The following is a 17079-nucleotide window of genomic DNA, read 5'->3' as shown; positions in this document are numbered from 1 at the left end:
GCATCCTTGGACTGCCTGTGGAAAAGTTTAAGAGATGTTTATAGGGAACGCACTTCGAGATATTCACTTACCACAGGCCACTGTTACACCTTCTTAATGGCAACGGAGCAGAGAAGGCCTCTGCAAGGTTGGTGAGACTATTGTCTCACTTACAGGAGTTCAAATTTGTGATTAAATACATTTCTGGGGGCTGAAATGTCGGGGTCGGCTGCCTTTCCAGGATTCCTTTGCAAATTACTCTACAGGATGAGAAACAAGATGATGTAGAATATGTTGTAGCCAACATAAAAGATATGTAGGAGTCTGTAGGTGTGGTATGATATAAAGATTGGTTGGATGCCACACAGAAGAATTAAGTTTTACATACAGCCATGGATTTGGTAACAAAAGGGTGGCCAAAGGGACAGTCTCTACCTTCCCCTCTCAAACCTTTTTATCAGTAGCCTCAAAATTGTCTATAGTGAAGGGTATCTTGAAGCATGCAGCTGTTAGAATTCCACCACTGTCACTGCATAAAAAGCTCTATGAAGCTGCACATGAAGTACATCAAGGGGTAGATGGAACCTGCAGAAATCTAAAACATCATTTTTTGAGGCTTTTAATGGACAATAAGGTGTTGCAATGGATTTATAGATGTCAAGCATGCTTTTGTCTGACACACACTGGAAAACTAGTCACACCTTGTTGCATTTTATATCTACGCCAGATGAAGCTTGGAGTAAAGTGGCCTTAGATTTCGCAGGTCCCTTTGATCTTTTGCCTGCTGACAAAAAGTATCTTATTGTACTAAAAGATTATTACTCTAAATGGGTTTACTTTGAATTTAAGGCAGCACCGAACAACATGGCAGTCATTATTTTTTTGAGCAGGGTTTTCAATACTGAAGGGACTCCAAAAGATCTGGTGCCTGACAATGGGAAACACTTCAAGTCAGCACAGATGAATAACTCATGTTGTCTCATCACATCTTATCATCAAATCAAATTCGTCTTTATTCAATCATGAGTAATCATAAAAGACATATAAAACACAATAAAGGGCAAATAAAAACAAAAATACATAATAACTTTTCCTAAAAAGATGTTAAACAGCTCATCATCGAATTATTTTAAAATTCTAAGCACATGTCAGCAATAAAAGGAATATAAAATAGTTATATATCCTTTCCTCTAAAAAAACGGATAAAAAACATAAAAGAAACATTATATCCATATTACAAAGTTTTAGCAGCAAATTTCATTCTTATGAGCAAGTAGATTGAAGAAGCTAAGAACACAGTGCACTCAGCATTATCATGTTACGTAGACCCCTGCAAACTAGTCCTTCTAAGGGCCCACGTCCAACTCCAGAACTTGGCCATAGCAATAACTATGACTTCACTAGTATTGGTTTTTAGGATACGCAAGGCCATTTGAGAAGATCTTGTGCCTAGTAAAGTACAAACCGGCTTGAGCCATTTATGACGAGGGCCCTTGTAAGCAGGGCACACAAACAAAACATGCAATAAGGTCTCCTCCTCACATGGGCAGAAATAACATTTGGTATCTTGATTGGTCCCCCATTTTTTAGTAAAAGATTTTAGGGGCAGAGAGCCCACTCTAAATTGGTGGTAGAGTTTCCTGTCACCTGGGCTCGTAATGGTGTCCCAGTAGGCCTCCAGCGTGAATTCTATTTTGTGATCCAGAAAGATACCAGTTAGGGAAGCACCGTTCACCCGAAACAAAGACTTTTGGCTAACCATATCCCTATATAGGTCTTTAAAATCTGTTTTTGAGGGAAGTCATTCCCTTCAGGGTCCTCCCAGAGGTTGGCGAGGCCCATTTCCGATAGGGTGGCCTTGATCTTTTGCAGCCATGTGATTTTGTTAGATTTGTCAGCGTCTCTTGTGTGCTTAACTGCTTGCGCATAAGGAGCTAACTCCGGGGTAGTCCAAAGTCTTCGCCAATAGGCGAGAGGTCTAAAGCCCGCATATCAAACATCTTTGAGTGGCTGTTTATTCCCCTTCTTCAAATGGTCCGATGGAACAAATGAACAGGTTCAAGAAGGAGGGGATACAAAGAACGCTTGCTACCAACACACCTGTTGAAGAGTTTTTGAGAAGAGAACTATGGTCTTATTTAATTTCCATGCACTCTACTACTGGAATTTCTCCTTTCCGTCTATTGCAAATGAGGGGGATCAATGTATATCCAGATTGTATAAAAGATTTGAACTCAAGATCTCGTTGTTGTGCATGTACAGTCAACTCTATAGAAAAAGAGAGGGACCCCTTAAGAAAGTCAGGGGAAATAGGGTGCTAAACCAAAGAAAAAACACAATTCCCGTGACTTTTAAATTGAAATTTCAATACAGTAGTCAAATTAATAAGTTCATTATATCAAATTAGAATATTCATTTGTATTTATTCAAGAGGTTAAAAATGAAAGATACACATCTTTCTACATAAAACAGAGAAACAATTCTTAAAATACATGTAAAAAACAATTCATGTCAATACAACAAATTATAACAATGCATAAATATTATAACTCATACATAGAGAAACTCTACCACACTAGTTTTCTTACTCCTTCTCATGACCAGCATAAAAAGAGAGAGAAAAAAAAGAGACAATATAGTAGTTTGACCTAACCCCTTGTCAAATACTTGTACACATTCTGGAACAGTGAATACAAAAAACCCAACAATCAATATTACAATATCTTCAACATTTGATCGAATAGGGTTGTTCCTTGAATTGTGTGACCTCAGCGTCGAAGCGTTTCGATGGTATGTAATTTATGCTCCCATCTTTATCAAGACCAAAACAAATTTTTGTCTCTTATTCTTATATTCGTGTCGGTTTTTCTGTTAGTCCTATACAGAACAAATAAATATTAATAGTCAGCTTCTTAATGGGATACTTTTGACAATACAACATTTCTTAATATTCCATATTCCTTTATAAACGGAGGATACTATAGTGCAACCCTCATTTTGTTATAGTTCTATCAACCACATTTCTACACATCTTTGGAGACTCTATAGCGAAAATCATTACATCGCAATTTGCTATACATAATTACTATGTTTGCCAGTTTCAGAATCCCTTGTTTTCACATTTTGATAATTCCTGATTGCTCTGATACTACAGATGCCGTAATATCTCCTCTAGAGAAAGAAATTGCCACAGTAATGTCTTTCCTACTGCACCTCCCCCTCAGATGCTTTTTACTAATACTCAGCATGTTTCTATTTCCTATACCTTTGTCCTATCAAAACTCGGCTATAGTGTTATGCCCTTACCTCCTTTATAGGGTTTTTTTAGGCTGTATCACCTCCTGGGTCTCGTGCTTGCCTGGGTTGCGCTTTTTTGCTGCCTCCCTTGTTTCACCAATCTGCATTATTAAATTTGTAGCAAGAAAGAAAGGGGAAAATTGTTATTGGATATGCCTTTTCTAAATTTTAATGATAACCCCCAAGGTCGCTTATTTGCGATTTTTACCTGATTCGTGGTTTCGCCTATTATTCCCTCTTTCAGCGTGGGATAAAAAGTGTTTCTTTCCTTTTTGTTTGTATTTACGATGTCCTACAGGGGGTTAAAAATAAACGAATCTTCACTATTATACTATATCCACCTGGCTGCATGCAGACTACAAATTACAGTCTTGCCAGAAAGAGACTCCTCCCATTACCTTATGATTATTTAAAAGGTTGCAAACGTGAGGCGGTAGCTTAGGTACACTCGCTGACATTCGGTAATTGGACACGCGGTTAAGTCAATCTGCCATCGAAGGAGGGGATACAAAGAACGCTTGCTACCAACACACCTGTTGAAGAGTTTTTGAGAAGAGAACTTTGGTCTTATTTAATTTCCATGCACTCTACTACTGGAATTTCTCCTTTCCGTCTATTGCAAATGAGGGGGATCAATGTATATCCAGATTGTATCAAAGATTTGAACTCAAGATCTCCTTGTTGTGCATGTACAGTCATGCAGAAGCTGTTATATGCCACTTCACAACGACAGAATTCGCAAAAGATGTATTTTGATTCTAGACACAAGGTGAAAGATCCAGAATTTGAGATTGGAGATTACGTTAAGATCAAAAGCCCAGTCAAGGTAAAAAAAAAAAGGGGCTTGTATCTTTTCATCACCTATTCTAGTTTTGAAAGTGTGAAAAGGTTCTTTATTTTTTTTATAAAAAGGGGTGGTGGATTAAAAAGTGTTCAGTCAAACTTTCACCTGACCAAGCCAAAAGGATTTTGACTAATAAAAACTTTCAGTGTGATGACATACGTGAGATGTCACACTGATGTGTCAATGAGACACCCTCCAATGTCAGGAATGTTGGAGTTCCTACATGCAAGGGTTTCTCACAACCAGTTCTTCTTGAAGATTCAGTGCTTGTTCCCTCTGACTCATACACTGACTTGCAAGCTCCTAGTGCAGTTTATTTGCAAGAAACTAATTTGAGTCAATCTGAAAACATTACAAGGACTTCACATGACACAATGAACGGTAACCAGGTTGTACCGAAATATTGATGTACCTGTGAAGTATAAAGGCTTTTTTCTATATTAAAACTTACTGTATAAGGTTTTTTTTCCATACGGGGGAAGAAGATGTAGAGATGTATACATAACATTACTTCTTCCTTCATTACATGTCAACCCATTTTTGCACGTGTGGTGAAATTGTTATGTTTTATTATGCCTGTTATGCATCCGTTAGCTTTGTTATGCATTAACTTATGGCCTATGACTGCTTACTCACTCTGTGAGTTCTTAATGCTGCTGCTCAGGCAGTTGTAGACGTAAAGCACAGGACGAAGACGCATTCCAGTGGGCTCTGGCTATTCTTGAATAAAACTACAAGAAAATGAACCGTCCTGCCTAAGTGCCTCATTATAGCCCTACCATCACAGTGCTGGGGCAATCAATATTATAGAAGGGGCCATACAAGCATCTGTAGGTACTCCTGTAATGCTGAAGTGCCCTGGGGCATTAGGAGCGAGTGCAAAGGCTTGTTGTATCTCCAAGGTACAGCTCCAAGTTACAGCCTCATTTGGTCGGGCATATCCTTGAATTTCCAGAAAAACCCCACATATGCCCAGCCAACGCCCCGATACCCAGACACAGCCTTAAATGCTCCTATTCAGCTTGAAAGTCTGACCAGGTGTTTGCCAATTCACTTACAGAAACATGGTCTCACAACTGGTTCGTCTCCCACCCTTTATTAGTAATAGGGAACCTTAACGTTTGGGTTAAAACCATTGCCTTTGTCTCCACATCTGACTTCAAAACTTGAAAACTGCACGGCTGAAACTAATAGTCACAGATTACTTAAAATAACTCAACTATACCTAGGATTACGAGTTTGGTCCTGTAGATATCGCTGCCAACGCACCACTTTTACTCAGCTGTGCCAAATACAAAGTGTACATACAGTACATTCTCAAAATGAGCAGGCAGCACTGAGTAAACTATCAGGGCTCCCCATATTCATGAATGACATCACTTTTGCAGGGTTATTGGTACTCCCAAACTCGAGTGATTCGAATCCGGGATATATTTTTGCTAATTAAAATTCCATCCATTAAAGCAATAAAGCTAACAGCACAGCGTTTCTACGTCAAACTATACCGTCCAAAGATATTAACTTGGAAAAGGATGTGCCTCGGTAGGAGATCTAGCTCTGCAAATAACAAATAATCAATGTGTGTTTTATTTGTGGATCCAACAGGGGGTACCAGATTAACTGGGGCATGGGAGGTTGGAGGTGGGGTACATTTTACCATTTAATCACATATGCATTACAACTAAAAGTCCATTATAAAAATATGTTTTTACTGTATGATTTTTAGTGACACGAGGCTAAAAAAAACAATAAAGTGTTTTAACATTTATTTATTTTATTCTGAATCCCATTTTCAGTTCAAACATTAATTGGTTTTATTCATGGCACATTGATCACAAAAGCAACAGTAAATAATCAGTCTTCCGGCCCTCCCTTTCCCCAGGACCCAAAAGGTAGATTTCCCTTTCAGGACCCAAGGACCTGCAGCCTTTAGAGCCTGAGTTCAGCATTAGCAAACTGCCGCGAGGAGGTCGTAAGCACAGAGCCTGCAAAGATCAGGAGCCTGCACATGCTCAACAGACAGGCCAGTCTCCTGTGCCTGTGCTCCCGAAGCCGGAGTGTCGTGTGATTCTATTACAGGACCGGAGGCTTCAGATTATGCTTCTCAATCTTTACTGCATAAAACACAGCAGCCAATGAAAATGTATATTTTCAGTAAACAATAACAATAAAACTTCATTACCCATGAACACCCATGAGTATAGGCACGCCCCCACAGTCCATAAGAACCCCTTGCGTGCTCCCATCATCCTCTTTCTTTGTTGCTCACAAGCCAGAGTTAAGTGCACCTTCCCTGTCCCCTCACTCTGCTTGCCTGTTGGGGGTGATTTGGGAGTTCATTGTATTAGCTTATGTGTTTGCTTTTGTGGATTGCAGCGGCTCAGTCCGCTCCCTGATTGAGGACGCAGGTGTGCTCTCTGGTGGTGTGTTAATCTGTGTTTATTGGTGTTTATTGTATGTTTTGGACGAATGCGCGCGAAGGGTGCTCTCACCTCGCTGCGCGTTCGCTTTGGGGCCGTCTTCACTGGGGCAGCTTCCGCTGAGGAGCGTGTGCGCTTCGGCGCGATAGTCACGGTCTTTGACCGGCGAGGGGCCGCCGCGTCTCGCAGAGGGGCCCGTTACCGGCAGCCTGAGGGCGCGCAGAGGCTCCCTCATACGCCCTGCGTACAGGCCGGGTGGCTCACGGCTGACGCGCGCGCCCAAAAACGCTGACCATTTGGGCTTCCTTTTAGTAGGATTTGGTAGCGTTTTGGGCGGCGCGCCTCGGCACGTCTCCCTGGCTGACAGGAACGCGCGTTTTGAGCGTTTTCACACACCGGCTACCCCCTCGTCTGACCGCCTGCCCTGGCAGTAAGAAAACGAGGTCCTGAGTGTGCACACGCTCGCTGTATTTTGTGGACCTGGGTCACTGGCCCTTTTGGATACAGCATTGCTGAGGGGGTTTGGGTATAGTTCCAAGTTCTTATTTGTGTGCAGTGGGCTGACCCCCCCCACCACCCCCATACCTGCCAGGGTTTATTCCCTTGTTCAACAAATAGCACCATGGAAAATTGGTCTCAGTACCCAGATGAGGAACAGGCAGAAGGGGAGGAGACGTCAGAGGGACAGCAGGATGCAGTCCTGGAGGATAATATTGTGGAAGCACTGGATGCCTCGGTCCAGGCTTCCGTGAATAAAGCTATGGACACGAAAGTCCCCCAGACCGTGCAGCAAGCACTTGCAGTGGCCCTACGCCCCATTAAAAAGCAATTAGAAGGCTTTGCCAAGCGCCATGGCTATGGCAAGCATAAGAAGCAGAAACGACCTACTCCCTCTACTTCTACTGCAGTTTCGGATGACCGCCACTTGTGGCCTCACGCCCAGTCCATGGCTTCCTTGCAGGATCGAGACGTTCCTACCCAGCCACGATCTGGGGGCAAGGCGAAGAGTAAGCGCAAAATAGTGGTGGACACAGATACCACCTCTTCCTACACTGATACCAGTACGGGCACTGATTCGTCGGAGGAGCAGCCTCCACCCCCTAAGAAAGCTAAGCCGGCCTCCAAGGCGGAGGAGGTCAAGACACCCAGGGCCTTCCATTTTGATCCTTCGGACATAATCCACCCTCGATCTTCGGACTGGGTCCCGCCTACGGAGGTTTCGGAGTACATTCACGATCACCTCCGCAAGGGCTTCACGAGGGAGGTACGCAACCGGCTGCGGTCGGAGTGCCCACGCCCGGATATACCGGACAGTGTTGCCGACACTCCGGAGATTGACGCCAGTATGCTGACGTTCTTGAAAAAGTTTTCAAAAGATCCCAAAAGAGGGCTTGACAGGGCCTGGCGGGGCTGTCAGGACAAGATGCTTGACGTCATTGGGCCCCTGGCCAAGATTTTGGAGATGGCCCTTGCGGCCAAAGAAGGGGCAACTCCTGTAGACCCTGACATCTTGGCTGAATGGACTCAGCGCGCGATTTGCTTTCTGGGCAACGCGAACTGCGCAGTCTCTTCGGAGAGGCGCAAGTCCTTGCTGTTACGCATGGATGGCAATTTGACAGAGCTGGCGGAGGCGGAGCCAGGTCCTCTGGCTGGTGGTTGTCTCTTCGGTGACCGTTTCGTTAAGGACGTCACAAAGTATGTTGGTACCTTCACCGCATTAGACAAAGCCCAAAGTGGGATCAAGCGAGCACTCACACAGGGTGTTTTCAACAGGGCCGGGCGAGGCGGGGGTCGCTCGTCAGGCCGAGGCTTCCAGAGAGGCTCCCAGAGAGGTGACTTCGGACGAGGCCAGGGCGAGTGGGACTCGACCCGCGGAGGCACCTTCTACCCTTCCAGGAAAGGATTCAACAGAGGCCGTTTCCAGTCGGGAAACAACAGGGCGAATTTCAAAGCCCATCAAAGTTCCGGTGAGTGTCATGGATGTGTCTCTTCTTCCTTTGGGGGGTCGCACGCAGCATTGTCTTGTACACTGGCAGCTGTTGACTCAGGATGCTTGGGTTTTGCAGACCATTCAGGGGTTCCACCTGGAATTCTATTCTCACCCGGCGCAAGCGTCCCCTCCGCCACCTCTCCGTTTTTCCCAACTAGATCACAGTTTCATAGACGCAGAGGTGGCAGACTTGCTGAGGAAGGGCGCGATAGCTCAGTGTCATCGAAGTCCTCGCGGCTTCTCCAGCAATGTTTTTATCGTTCAAAAGAAAGGTGGTGGCAACAGACTAGTGCTCAACCTCAAAGAGTTCAATCAGTATCTGATATACAACCATTTCAAAATGGAGGGTATTCACATGTTAGCAGACTTGTTGCAGGAAGGAGACTGGATGGTGCGGTTGGACTTGAAAGATGCGTATCTTTCTATTCCAATTTTCCCGCCACATCGCAGGTTCCTGCAATTTCTTTGGGACGGCCGTTGGTACGAGTACCTGGCCCTCCCTTTCGGTCTCTCCTCGGCTCCCTGGTGCTTCACCAAGGTCATGAAACCGGTGGTCGCCTTTCTGAGAGAGAGGGGAGTGCGTCTGATCATTTATCTAGACGACGTCCTGATCATGGCACAGGACAGGTCGGTCTTGCAGCAACAGCTGACCATGACTACTTCACTGTTGCACCGCTTAGGATTTGTGGTCAATCTAAAGAAATCCGTGATGGTCCCGTCCCAGGTGATGGATTTTCTGGGGTTCACAATCAACTCCCTCACTGCACAGCTGCGTCTTCCGCAGGCGAAATTGAGGGAGTTGAAGAAAGAGATCACGAAATTACTGGACAGTCATTCGGTCACGCTCAGGACCTTGGCCAGGATTGTAGGAGTCCTGGCGTCATCTATCCAGGCGATATTTCCAGGTCCTTTACACTACAGAGCCCTCCAACGGCTGAAGATCAGACATCTTCAGAGGGGTCTCTCGTATACGGACTCGGTTCCGCTTACGGACGAGGTTCGGCACGAACTCCAATGGTGGCTAGGCCACGTGGATGCATGGAACGGCAGGGCGATCTTCGGGTCGTGACCAGATGTGATAATCGAGTCGGACGCCAGCAGATGGGGCTGGGGCGCGCGCTGTGGAGATGTTTCCACAGGCGGCAGGTGGTCGTCACAAGATCTCGAACTTCACATAAACTGTTTGGAGTTACTGGCAGGATCGTTCGCGGTCCGCACATTATCCCCGAAGCAGACATCATGTTGCATCCTCCTGCGAATGGACAATGTGTCCGCAGTGAGGTATATCAACAAGTTGGGCGGCACGAGGTCGTCTCTGCTTGTCCAAATGGCCAAAGAGTTCTGGCATTACTGTCTGCAGAACCAGATATCAGTCATAGCGGAATACATACCGGGTCAGGCCAACCAAGTGGCGGATTGGCATTCCAGACACTTGAGGGATTACAGCGACTGGAAGCTGCTTCCCCAGGTCTTCCTCTGGTTGCAAGCAGTTTGGGGTCCGTTTCGGACGGACCTGTTCGCGTCCAGGTTGACATATCAACTTCCCCGGTTTTTCAGCTGGAGACCGGATCCGATGGCGGCGGCGACGGACGCGTTTCTCCAGGATTGGTCGGTGGGGATCCAATATGCGTTTCCCCCCTTCCTGTTGATTCCCAGAGTAATGACTCATGTGATACGGCAAGCGGCGGAGATTGTCATGGTGACTCCGTGGTGGACATCACAAGCGTGGTTTCCCAAGTTGTTGCAGTGGAGCTGCGACCGCCCCCGGCTGCTGCCGGATTTGAAGTGGTTGTTGCAGGGCCCTCGTCAGGAACAGCACCCGTTGCTGTTGGAGGGCAGGTTATCCCTGATGGCATGGAGGCTTTCAGGGAACAGTGGCAAATGCCAGGAATTTCGGACAAGACTGCAGACTTTATCAAGCAGGCTTGGGCACCTTCCACCAGGAAGCGATACTCCGCTGCCTGGAAGAACTGGGTGGATTGGTGCATGGGACGACATCTGGATCCCGTGGGGGCAGAGTTACCCCAAGTTTTGAACTTTCTATCCGAGAAGGCGACAGGTGGCCTAGCGTATCGTTCGGTCAACAACTTTCGCTCAGCCATCTCGGCGGGGCATGCCCTGGTGGATGGTAAACCGGTAGGCATGCATCCGGTAGTTTGTAAGTTGTTGAAAGGCATCAGGGTGGCTAACCCTCCCAAACCCAAGTATACGGGTTTGTGGGATGTCTCAGTTGTGATTTCTTTGCTCGACAGATGGCCGGTTAATTCTCTCCTGTCCAGGAAGCAATTGTGGGCTAAATTAGCCATGTTGCTTTGTCTATCCTCTTGCAGAAGATCTTCAGACGTCAGAGCGCTCGACGTAACAGGTAGAGTGTTTACCCCGGAAGGGGTCTCTTTTCATATTACAGGTCGTACTAAAACAATGTCTAGACATATATCTTATAATGCTTTTCCTGACAATGAAAAACTATGTGTGGTCCATTGTTTGAAGACCTACGAGGAATGTACAAAGGCCTTGCGGCCGCAGGGCTGTTCACAATTATTGATTGCTATTCAAAAGCCCTTTAAACCAGTGGCGGCTGCCACTATTGCTAGATGGCTTCGGTTCATTATGAAGGAAGCAGGTGTTGATACAAATGTTTTTGGTGCTCATTCAGTTAGAGGCGCGATGGCGTCCAAGTCATATGGTTTAGGATCCAGTATCCAAGATATTATGCATTGTGCAGATTGGTCCTCTGATTCAACGTTTAAGACGTTTTATTACAAGCCGGTGGGAGACATTACTTCTGTGGTATTTAATCAGCGTTAAACTAGCATAATCTGAAGCCTCCGGTCCTGTAATAGAATCAAAAATTTGCTAGCATTCGCGACAAGAATTTTCAATTCTATTAAGGACACGGAGGCGAGGATTATCCCACCCGGCTTAATGTACTGTATGTATTAAGCTTACCCACCCTTTTATGCAAGGATTACGGTGGTGTTGTTTCCTTTATTTCAGGATCTGATAAGAAGTCGGACTAATCGACTCCGGAGGTCAGGATGTTCCGCCTGAGGCTGTTCTTCCACGTTGGAGGATTGTGACTGTTCAAGTTTTGTTGGACTTGTTTCGCCTCAAAGAAAGAGGATGATGGGAGCACGCAATGGGTTCTTATGGACTGTGGGGGCGTGCCTATACTCATGGGTGTTCATGGGTAATGAAGTTTTATTGTTATTGTTTACTGAAAATATACATTTTCATTGGCTGCTGTGTTTTATGCAGTAAAGATTGAGAAGCATAATCCTCGCCTCCGTGTCCTTAATAGAATTGAAAATTCTTGTCGCGAATGCTAGCAAATTTTTGACTCCTGACCTGAGACGCTTATGACGCTCCGACGCCGCTTTACGTGCACCACCTACGCGAGACGCCAAGGACTCCATGAGCCCTGAGCACAGTGCGGCAATAGACGGACCATATGCTGAGCAGTGCTGATGCTGTAGCACTCACTGGGAGGCGGCAGTACAGGAAGATACCATGTTGAGCTGACTACACAAGAAGCTTGAAGTGCTAGAAGGCAGAAAGTGATGCTGAAGCATGAAGCTAATTAAATAACCATTTCCCCAACCGACCTTATGTTGGTGTTCTGTCTGCAAGCCTGCTCATAGCCGAAGGAGAAATCTATTTTTATTCTGCTTGGGATCTCTCCATTACAAACATTCAATACTTAGGAGTCTAATATTTTCAGCTGCGAATCAATAGCCTGCAGGGTGGGAAGCTCAGACAGTGCCTCCACAAAATAGGATGCGCACTCGTGACTGGCTCCAGGCTGCATCTTGTGGATTTGTAAATAATTGTGTGCAATCCATCAGCACTTTTGACAACTCCCTGAGCTCGAGGCTATCATAGATGTGCAATGTGGCAATGATATCCATATGTGAAGCTCACCAAGCCCACATAATATCCTCCTGTTTCCATGACTTCAAGTAAATTTATTAGACGTGCAATATTATTCTTCCCTCCTGTTTGCTGCAGGAGAAAATACAGTGAGCATCTCTGCTGATTCTGCCTTGAATAATTCATTAAACATCCAACTTTAAGAGGAATGGAAGTACTCAGTCAAAATAAAGCTAGATTACTGCATTGACCTAGCCCTCGGGCATGAGGTTTTACCACACATAATGCGTAAGAAAACCTTCAGTGGGTCAAGATATAGGCCCACACATTTATTAGTTGGTGCAGGAACACTTGCTGAACTAGGAGTCAAAACGTTCCTGTGGTGACACCGAATTGCAACATTTGTTTTAAGCAAGTATAGATGGCAAATGGCATTTGAGGTGGCAGAGCAGGAAGAAGTGTGAAAATCAGATCAGACTACTTTAAAATTTAGCTAAAGGCATCTCTGAACATATTTTGCTTCTGATGTATATTGTAGTTATTTTACATGGTTTTGTAATAATGATGCATGTGTTTACTTTTGTTTTTTAAATCATTTTGTTATTGCAGTTTGTCAAGAAATATCATGTGGGGGGTTAACAAATAAAGGGGGAGGGAGAGCAAAGAAGAACCACACAGGGGTGTTCAGAATGACACATTAGAGCTGACGTAACAGTGCCTGAATTATTACAAATTACACTATGGTCGGCATAAGGTTAATTTAGTTATAACCAAGAGGTAAAAGTCAATCAAATGTCACTGCACATTGGAGGAGTGCGTATGAAAGCAAAATTATCACATCGTACAGTATTGGACTTGCATTTGACAGCTGGAGAGAAAAATTATACAAGTACCATAACAAGTACCATTCGCGTGTAAACACAAGCCAGCAGACCAGATCTGACCAACACAGGTTCATTCTGTCTCCTCTGGATGAAGCAACAAATAAGAGCGAAGTGGTTGCCATATATTTTAGGGCCTGGAGGAGAGTGGTTCCAATGAAGCATAAGTATCACTAGTGGTGTCATAATACATTAAATCTCTCAACCAGGCATTAACTGTTGGAATTGTGGAGCCAGCAAAGAGTATAGGAATCTGCCCCATGGCGAGGAGCAAGGCGATGGCAGTGAACCGACAAACGCCAGCATTCAATGGCTTAACATAGCCTAACAAAGCCACTAATGGGGAAAGGGCTAGCTCTGAGTTAGTCCTCAGGGCAAGATGGTGGGAAACTTCCCCCCAGTATGATAATATAGGTGCATGGTTCCATGCTAAATGTGAAAAATCTGCATGTTCGACTGCGCACTTAGAGCAACCATGAGGTTTAGTAGAGTCCATCTTTGCCAGCAACTTTGGCGTAACGTATGCTATTTATATTTAAAATGTAAAAGTTTATGTCGGTGATTGCACGAGATAAGTCTGGTTTGTTCGCAGCAATAGGCCCATGTCGTATCTGGTAGGGGATGCCTAATATCCCTTTTCCATGCCACGCGTACTCCCATTGCCACCAGTGACCGAAGTGTCAGAGCCAAGTGATAGTCGGGAGATCAAATGGTCGCTACTGGCAGATGTAATAACTAGTGAGAGTGGGGGAAAATCTGCTGGTTCTGCTGCAGTGGATTGAAGTGCAGCAGACATAGAAGGGCACATTCTGTGCAGGGTAAATCTGTCCATATGGGACATGTCATGCCCTTCTGTGAGACTCGCAACTGAATGCAACTGAGCTTCATAAAATAGATCACACAGCGTATGTAGCACGCATTGGGTTAAAGTTCTCTTATTTAATGTTTCCATAGCCTGGAACAGTCACGGGTTACCCAAAAGTGCTATGGGCGGGAAGTAGGGAAGATCAGCATTCAAATAGTGACAAAGTATAACCCATGCCCAATATGTCATCTGGAGCTTCTGTATTTCCGTAGGCGACCTAGCTAGGCCTAGCTAGGCCATGCGGTATAATGGAGTAGAGGGAATGCGGGCGAGCCTGTGACCTTTCGGTTAAAGAAAATGCGATCTTGCGTCTGGGTGGTACCAATAGTACGCCTATAGTACGGCTATTGCGCCTGCATCACTAAGTGATACACATAAAAATCCGGAACTCTAAAGCCACCACGTCGATAGGGCATTGTCAATGTCTGACAACTGATGCAAGGCTGTCCACCGGACCAGACCAGTCTAGTAAGCAAGCCATGGAGTGTATCAAAAAGTTTAGAGGCGAGTATTGAGAAAAGGGTATAAAAAACATGGGAGTAACACCATTTTGATGATGGCAAATCTCCCAGCGATAGACCAGGGGAGCTTGATCCACCGGTCAATTTGAGTTGATAGTCGATCAATAGCGGGCCCCTAATTGAGATGAATAACCTCCGCTGTGTTGCGATGCAAGAAAATGCCCAGGTATCGGGGGTATCGTCGCACTATCGCAAAGGGAAATCCAGAGTAAAGGAGGCCATAGCGTCTGTTATTTTGGATTTGTTCCAGTTTATAACAAGCCCAGATAACGTCCCAAACAGTACAATTTGGCAGAGGGAGGTTAGTTTCGGGGTCTCTGACAAAGAGTAGAATTTTATCTGCATATAGCGAAACCAGTAAAGGGCCATGGTGAACTCTGAACCCACGTTGTAAGTGACACTCCTGCAGATGACGCAGTGGGGGGTCCATAGTGATAATAAATAGTAATGGTGACAGAGGACAACTTTATCTGGTGCCCCGTGATAGCGTAAACTGATCTATGAGTTCGCCATTTACCTGAAGCCGGGCCAATGTATCGTATACAGGAGGCGTATCAGATCAGAGAAACTCTTGGGGATGCCCAATTTGCATAATGCAGTGTAGGCAACAAGGGGATTCACTTGTCGAGTCCGTACTTGAGCACAATGTCATAGACTGTCACAATTCACTCTAGTGTGTCTGACATGCCTATTTTAAAATTTAAATATAATTGCCTCGAGATAAAACTGTTCTCTCCCTTTTCCTTCCTCCTGTTTATTCCCACAGGCTTCCTAAATCACTCAGGCAAAAGTATTAATAGTAGTCCTGAAGATGATCCCAGTTAATAATTGGAGATAGGGATCGAAACGTCACGTTGACTGTTTTAACAGTACTGCACTTTTCAATTGTACAATATGTGTTGCAGTAACTGTTGGTTTGTGCTTACACAAGATTACATTGTATTGTAAGCCACCTTTTGCTCCACTCTGTTTGCCTGTTATTTTCTTTCCCCTGTCTTGTCTTTCTTCTAACTTGGTACAGGCTTGTGCCTAGTATTTGATTTTTGTCGTGTTTCACGCAATTGTGAATCTTCTTTTATTCCTGGCATTAAATATTCCTTTGTCTGGCTGGACATTGGACAAAAAGAGACATAGTTCTTATCTAAGTCTGTGTTGATTCCTGATAATTGTATTGAAAAAGTTTAGGACCTGTGGTCTTTACAAAATCAATTTGCATAATGCAGCATATAGGAAGGACCATTTCAGTGAATCAAACGCTTTTTCAGCGTCAAGCAGTATTGCTGCGGCAGGAAGTTCAGGAGTAATTTGATTATTAATTGCAAATCCATAAATTGCACAGGTTTATGGATGTTTATCGATTTTGAACAAACCCAATTTGGAACGGCGTTATGATCTTGTCAACCATGAGAGAAATAAGAGTCGCCAGGATCTTAGCTAAGATGTTATAATCCTGGTTAAGCAATGAGAAGGGTCTGTAAGAGGCGCACCGGTAAGAGGGTTTGCCCGGTTTGGGGAGCAGGGAGATAACAGCCTCACGCATCGTAGGGGGAGTGACCCGTTCTCTACAGATTCTGCATAAACCTCTAACAGATGAGGAACTAGTAATAGCTTACATGTTTTATAAAATATGCCGGATAACCCATCAGTAGCAGGGGCACAGGTCCCGCTAATGTCTTCTTTAGCTTGAGAAACCTCATCCGCTGTAATGGGCGAGGCCAAAAACTGCTGCTGACCATCCTTGAGCCAGACAATGGCCAATTCGTTCAGATAATCGATAAGGAAGTCGTCAGAGGGGGGAGAACGGGTGGAGTATAGGCAAGAGTAATAAGAGAAAAAAGTAGTGTTGATGTCAGCGCTACCTTTGATCGATGTCCAGTCGTCTAATTGGAGCTGTGTGATGAAAGAGGATTGATATTGGTGGCATATTAGTCTGGATAATGTGTGGCTCGGCCTCTCACCTTCACCGTTTATCTGTGCTTGTGGGTATTTACCTAGATAGTTGAGTTCTTGAAAGTCTGCAAGGAGTTTCGCTCTCTGATGCAACAGGGGGGGTCGTCTGTTAAAGCATGTGCATCAAGATCTTTCAATTCTTTTTTGACAGTCTTGAGTTCCCAGCGGATGGAGGGAAGCACCCCAGACTGTTTAGTGATACATATACCCAGTATATAAACCTTAAACTCCTCCCAAAGTGTGGCGTAACTGGGCACCGAACCTGTATTTAACTGAAAGTATTCCACTATGGCATCTTTAATCTCGCTACTGAACACGCTGTCCAGCAGAGCCTCCGCTGGGAACCACCATGGCGCACGCGCTCTCCTGGCATTGGGAATAGAGAGGGTCAGCAGGACCGGTGGGTGGTCCGAAAGAGGACGGGGAAGATACTCAATGGAAAGGACATTCAACAAAAGGATA

General features: G+C 44.9%; 1 long non-coding RNA gene across 4 annotated transcripts in view; it reads right to left on the bottom strand.

The window, feature by feature from the left end:
• Positions 1-971: 971 nt before the first annotated feature.
• The window catches only part of LOC144828514 (uncharacterized), an 84703-nt gene continuing 68595 nt past the window's right edge, over positions 972-17079 (bottom strand). For 3 of the 4 annotated variants that reach the window (XR_013610473.1, XR_013610474.1, XR_013610472.1), the window contains exons 2-4: positions 3485-3568; positions 3286-3377; positions 972-2856 (exon numbers count right to left, since the gene is read on the bottom strand). This is a non-coding gene — a long non-coding RNA (uncharacterized LOC144828514). The remainder of the gene's footprint in view (positions 2857-3285; positions 3378-3484; positions 3569-17079) is intronic. The other variant, XR_013610475.1, reaches the window with a different exon arrangement.

The sequence above is a fragment of the Lissotriton helveticus genome, chromosome 4_1 (assembly GCF_964261635.1).
Source record: "Lissotriton helveticus chromosome 4_1, aLisHel1.1, whole genome shotgun sequence".
Classification (NCBI taxonomy): domain Eukaryota; kingdom Metazoa; phylum Chordata; class Amphibia; order Caudata; family Salamandridae; genus Lissotriton; species Lissotriton helveticus.
The sequence above is the reverse complement of the archived record's forward strand: the minus strand, read 5'-3'. Positions and strand labels throughout refer to the sequence as shown.